A 6281-nucleotide genomic window follows, 5' to 3' on the forward strand; every position below is an offset into this window, starting at 1 on the left:
GAACATATTAACTTCTAAGTTCTAACTTTTAAGTTCAATTGAAAATATCAAATAAACTCTTAAACATCAGATACAATGTAACTAGTAATAAAAATAAAATGGGAAGTACAACTCACTAAGTCAGTGCCAATAGGAGTGCCTCGGCGGATCCATCTTGTGACTTGAGTAGTATTGTGCCTGTGACATCCTCTCCTCTGATCAATAGACATAGACATCCCATGACACGTGATGCCTATGGTTGTCGAGGTAATCGACAACTGCAGTTCTATAGGTCTGGTCATCAACATGCATAAGATATCCGATCTGAGGGAATGCACAATAAGGATAGGGAAGTCCTTCTTGATGAATCTCAGGGGGTATGGGTTGGGGTTGCATGCCGAAGATCTGCTCCACAAACATCTGTGCCCCCGAATCAGCATCCGTATAAGTTGCACCCCTATGCACATATACCATCCTCCCATCAGACGCTGGATAATACATCCTACCCTGTTCCACTTCCACTACTCTATGTCCCCTATAATCCTGAGGAAACCCCTGACCATAAGATGCACTACAATAAGCCCCAGAAGAAGATGCAGCACCGCTCTCGTACAAGTGGGGATCAACTGTTGCCGGTATCCGGCATCCAACAGTGGAGCCTCTTGACTCATCTAGACTCATAGATCCTATGGAGCCTGCCAAGCTATTCACATCAGTGGGATTGTAAGACTCGTACGATGAAGTATCATCCTCATACCCATGTCCATGGTGCTTCCCTTTCCCTTTCCCCTTCCGACTGCAAGTGGAACTACGACCTGCATTGTGGTCCACATCCTGGGTAGCGTGGGTGAACTGACTCTCCCCCGTGAACCTTAATGGCCCCCCATGTCCCTGACTCTCAATTGCTGGCTCTGGTGGTGGTGGTGGTGGTCTCTCCCGTGGTTCAGCTGAATCCTGATTAGCTGGCCCGTCACCATCATCATCACCACCACCACCACCACATCATCATCATCATCATCATCATCATCATCATCATCATCACTCCCACTGTCATCCCCACTACCAAGTCCATCATCATCATCATCGCCTTCATCATCCTGTGCCTGACTAGCTGGTGGCTGAGTAATATCATCATCATCATCTGACCATATAATATTATCCTCACTGACACTAGATGCACCGGGGTGTGGTACAAAGGGACGGTTAGGCTCGGTGTGCACTCTCCCCTCTGTGGCCAAGAACTCATTCACATCAGCTCCCATCTCTCGTGCAATTTGACTGCGTCGACCTCCTGCCTCATCCAACAATGGCTCTTTGACCCACTCAAATAGGGGGTACTCCTCCTCCTCATCATCTATGGCAAAGATGTCAGCCAACTCAATCTTGTCCCCATTACCTTGCTCTTGACCTAACCTAATGTGCTCCTCTCTCAACCTCATATTATAGTGAACATATACAAGATCCTCCAGCTGCTTCACCCCCAAACGATTTCACCTCTTAGAATGTATCAGATTGAATGTGCTCTAGTTACGCTCACAGCCGGTGGCTGAAGATGCCTGGGATAGCACTCTAACTGCAATCTTAATCAAGTACTCCGAGTCTAACCCGTACTGCAGCCACCACTCAGCTGCAAGAAACATAACCAACCAAATTAATAATAGTAAAAGTAAATTGAGTATCTAAAACTTAGACTAACTGAATAAGTGACTAACCAGTTGTGGTGTTCTCCCTAGCCTGAATAGCGACTAAGCGACCATAACTACCAGTAGCATCTCTAAAAGCCTTTAACTGCAATAAATAATTACGAAGTTAGTAATAAAAAACAAGTATTTATTTTAATTCTTTAGTACTAGACTACTAGTCATCTCATAAGTCACAACTCACTATCTTACCTCATTATTAATTAATGCTTGTTTTGTCGCATCTGGTTCCAACCTTTCGACTACTTCATGGACTACCCGGATCAAATCTGTCCTCATCCCAAGTTCTTTACTGTAGTGGTACATGGGGTTCAAATAATAGGCTATCAAACAAGCCAACAAATGAGATGGTAAGAAACTATAAAACTACATAATAAGTATTACGTTATTAACAATTAAGTATTTAAGTAATAACTTGAAAATTCTAATAACTTTCAACTGACCAGCCAAATGCAATGGATGTTTCAACTGCCTTTCCCACATTTCTTGGATGATGTTAAGGAATTTCTGGTTGCCCCTAGGATAGACTTTCCTGACCATCTCCTTCATCAACTCAATTGCAGCCCATATATGTGGTAAAATTGGTTTCCTTTGTTGATCTACCAACTTCAAGACTGTCACCACAGGGTCTAGAAGCTTTATAACAACTCTTAGATTTGCCTAGAAGGTATTCGCTGGATATGGTAGCCCGTGCTGCTCTCTCTGCCGGTGATTCTGATTGGGGCCAAGCAAACCAGTCTTCAGATGCAAACATAGCACGTAGTTGGGCTTTCTTCTTCTGAAAACTCTTCAAGGAAATCCAATTTGTAGCAAATCTTGTGACCCCAAGCCTCACCAAGTCACCACCACATGTCCTCCTCAACATATCCAAAGCAAATCCATGGTAATATACGAATGTGGTCACATTTCGAGCCCGCTGAACCATGTTCTTCACAAATTTGACTTGCCCCATGTCTTTTAGCATCAAATCAATACAATGTGCCGCACAAGGAGTCCAAAAGAGCCTATATCTGGGATCCTCCGTCAACTTCATCCCAGCCTTCTTGAAATTGGCGCCATTATCAGTCACAACTTGCACCACGTGCTCGACTTCAACCTCTTTCACCACATTCTTCAACAACCCATATATGTATTTGCATCCTTCTTGTGACCAGATGCATCAACAGACTTGAGGAACACCGTCCTCCCATCACAATTCAACATAAAATTGATGATAGACTGTCTAGTGGGACCAGTCCAACCATCACACATCACTGTCACCCCATAGTGCATCCACATTGGCTTAAGGCCATCAATGTAGGCTTTCAAGTCTTCCTTATGCCGTGGGAGATATACATTATATATCTCATATGGGGTTGGCCCAACCACCCCACGTCCAGCACCACTGATCTCATCCACCATGGCCGTATAATAAGGCCCCTGTGCAGCATTTGCAGGAACACTATGATATAATGCTCACTTAGAAAAGGCCATCCCCACCTTCTCCTTCACATTACCCCACATATGCTTTAATTTCTTCTGTTTTGACTGTGGCCTCGCAAACAAGTCAGGATCAGTGTGTAGTATCTGCACATCAGGATCGGCCTCAATGGGTCTAGAAGCAGTAGATGTGGCACTAGGTCGTGATCTTGGGGCCCATGGTAATGGAACTGACTCTCTGGTACTCTGGCTCCTCCTCATACTGGAGCTGCCTCCACTTGCCCTCCCAACATCTGGATCTCCAGATGACCCTGCACCCACGGCTTTCTGTGTCCTCCTGATCTCATCAAGTCTATAAGACTCCCTACTCATCCTGAGTACTCTCTCCATCTTTGCCTCTGGGGATGATGCATCACCTGGATCTGGATCCACATTTGTCTCTCCCACCTCCACCTCCTCTACGCATGCCGCCTCGAACTGATCCCTCTTTGCTTTCTTTTGTGCCCTCTTCTCTTGCCCTCCTTTCACATATTTTGCCATTGCCACTTTAACTTCATAAGGGACATTGGGGCATCCAACCACATTGCGGTCCCCTCCCGCTAGATGGATCTTTAGTCTAGTGGCCCCACCTGATCCAATCTTTTTCAAACAATATTTACACTCTGACTTTTTCCTATCATCTGTCAGAGGCTTACCATGCTGCCAAGCTATGTCGGACATCGTGTTTCTATCTGAATCTCCAACTCAAAACTCAAAAGCTTGTGCCTGAATCTGAATTCCTGATACAAACATACATAATAATTACCGTTAAAATAGAAACCCAACACTTTAATTTTAATCAAAGCATTAATACTTTAACATCTAAATACAAAAACTAAGAAAAATTCTTCAATTTAAGCTTGCGCTATAATGGAACAACAATAGAGAAGAGAGAACAAGAGAGATCTATTTTGGAAAATGTAGGTATAATCATAGCTTCTAGCCACATCCAAGAAAGGTATTTAAGGGAAAAAAAAGTGAACTTTCTATCTTTTATATTGGTTTTTGTTTAAATAAGTAAGCTACTGTGGTATAGGATCCTAGTTGAAAGAAATAAAAGCTTACTAAAACAGAATATTATGTTACTGGGCTACTGCAAGTGTAATTTTGTAATCTGAAATACTTTAATGGCATTTTTAATATGCTTGTATCAGTGCTTCTTCAAGGCTTAAAGGGCAATGGCATATTTCATTAACAAGTTCTGTACCAAAATTTCTGGATCAAAATTTTGACATCCAACTTGAACATATTCCCTCTATTAAGCATGCTAAAGATTTAATTTTTTGAAAGCTGTAAATGGAATACATGAGCCAAGCAGCTTGAACATATTCCCTCTATTAAGCATGCTAAAGATTTAATTTTTTGAAAGTTGTAAATAGAATACATGAGCCAAGCAGCTTGAACATATTCCCTCTATTAAGCATGCTAAAGATTTAATTTTTTGAAAGCTGTAAATGGAATACATGAACCAAGCAGCTTGCAAGACTCGATGCTGAAAACACAAGAGTTTCAAGGGGAAAGAAGAGAAGCAAGGGAAAAGAAGATAAGCAACGAAATGAAGCTAAAAACCCAAGGAAATGAAGCTAAAAGCCCACCAAGTAACCAACGAAACTACTGTTCACTAAACCATTCAAAGCTAGGTTACCTTCCAATAGAGCTTCAAACTTTGAAATAATCCACCAAGTGCCGATTTCACCAAAGGAGTGCTTGAATCAACTTGAAATCATGCAAAACCATGGAAAATGGTCAAAAAAAGGTCGAAAAAAGAAGATCGAAACTCCCTGCTCCGTCTGCATTTCCCGATTGAAACTCTGGTTAAGATGGAGACTTTTTATAACATTGAACCGGCTGGGTCAGCCAGTTCACTTAAACAAAAAAACCAGGTTTCGAGCTTCGATCGAAACTTCGCAAATTTCGATCGAAACCCTCGAATTTTCGCAAGTTTCCCCAGCCGGTTCAGACTGGCTCACCCATATTTTGACCCATTAGGGAATTTCGACGGTTTCGACCGAAACCTAGGACTTTTTTTCGGTACCCACTAGTTTTGTTTCGATTTTTCAAAAGTGGTCGAAATTTCGCAAGTTTTGACCGAATTTTTTTTCCATGGTTTAAACCATTTAATGGCCTGTTTGGTTATGAGTTTGGAGATTTCAAATCTAGGGAGTCATAATTCATAAAATTTAACTGTCTGGTTAACTTGAATCTATGAATTTATCATGAAAAACTATTTGGTCGATGTGATTTTTGTGAATGAACAAATGTTTACTGCTTTTATAGTAGGCAGCCCATACCCACAAGTCTAAAGATTCACGTTTTTAGTGTAAAAAGATGAATTTCTAGATTTCATGAATCCAAGGATTTTCACAATCAAACGGGTATAATCTCGCATTTATGAGTCCACAGATTTGAAATCTCTGGATTCATGTAATATCAAGAAAACCATTTTAAAAATAAAAGATGAAGAGATTAATAGAAGTTATGGAACTTAGAGTGAAACTTGTGCATTTGAATATGTGAATTGGGCCAACGCAGAGCTGGTCTAGTGGTTGAGACCAACACCTCTTAGTGAAGAGGTCGTGGTTTCGACTCTCGCTGAGGCATATTAATATCCTAATCCCCTGGCTTAATAAAGCCCCTTTGTATGAAAAAAAGAGAGGGTGAATTGGGAGCTGAGACTCTCAATCAACATATTGAGAGCTAATATCAACGTTGGAGATTTTTGGAGATTATGGTGGATTGAATTTCAAGTTGGTAGTGATTGTTACAAACTATATATGCTAGGATTGAAATTCAAATATTCATCCCATGCATGTTTTCTCTTTATGTATTATCCCATGTAATTTATTTCCTTATGTACAACGTGCCACATTTGTTTTATTCTTTACTTGATTGTATTATATATACACATGAAGAGGTAATACAAAGTCACTTATGCACAAAATATTCTTAACATGGTATCAGTTTAGGACTATTCAAACCTTTTCAAGTGAAGCTAATTCCTATTTTCAATAGTAGTAAACGATCTACACATTGTTGTTTTCTTTCCGTTGCCTTTACAATGACAGATCCATCTCTCAATGCTCTTGCTACAGCTGCTGTTACTTCCAATAATGTTGTTTCATTCCACTTTTATGGTTCTTCTCC

The sequence above is a fragment of the Hakea prostrata genome, chromosome 7 (assembly GCF_041222555.1).
Source record: "Hakea prostrata isolate BN-2017 chromosome 7, UWA_Hpros_2, whole genome shotgun sequence".
NCBI lineage: Eukaryota > Viridiplantae > Streptophyta > Magnoliopsida > Proteales > Proteaceae > Hakea > Hakea prostrata.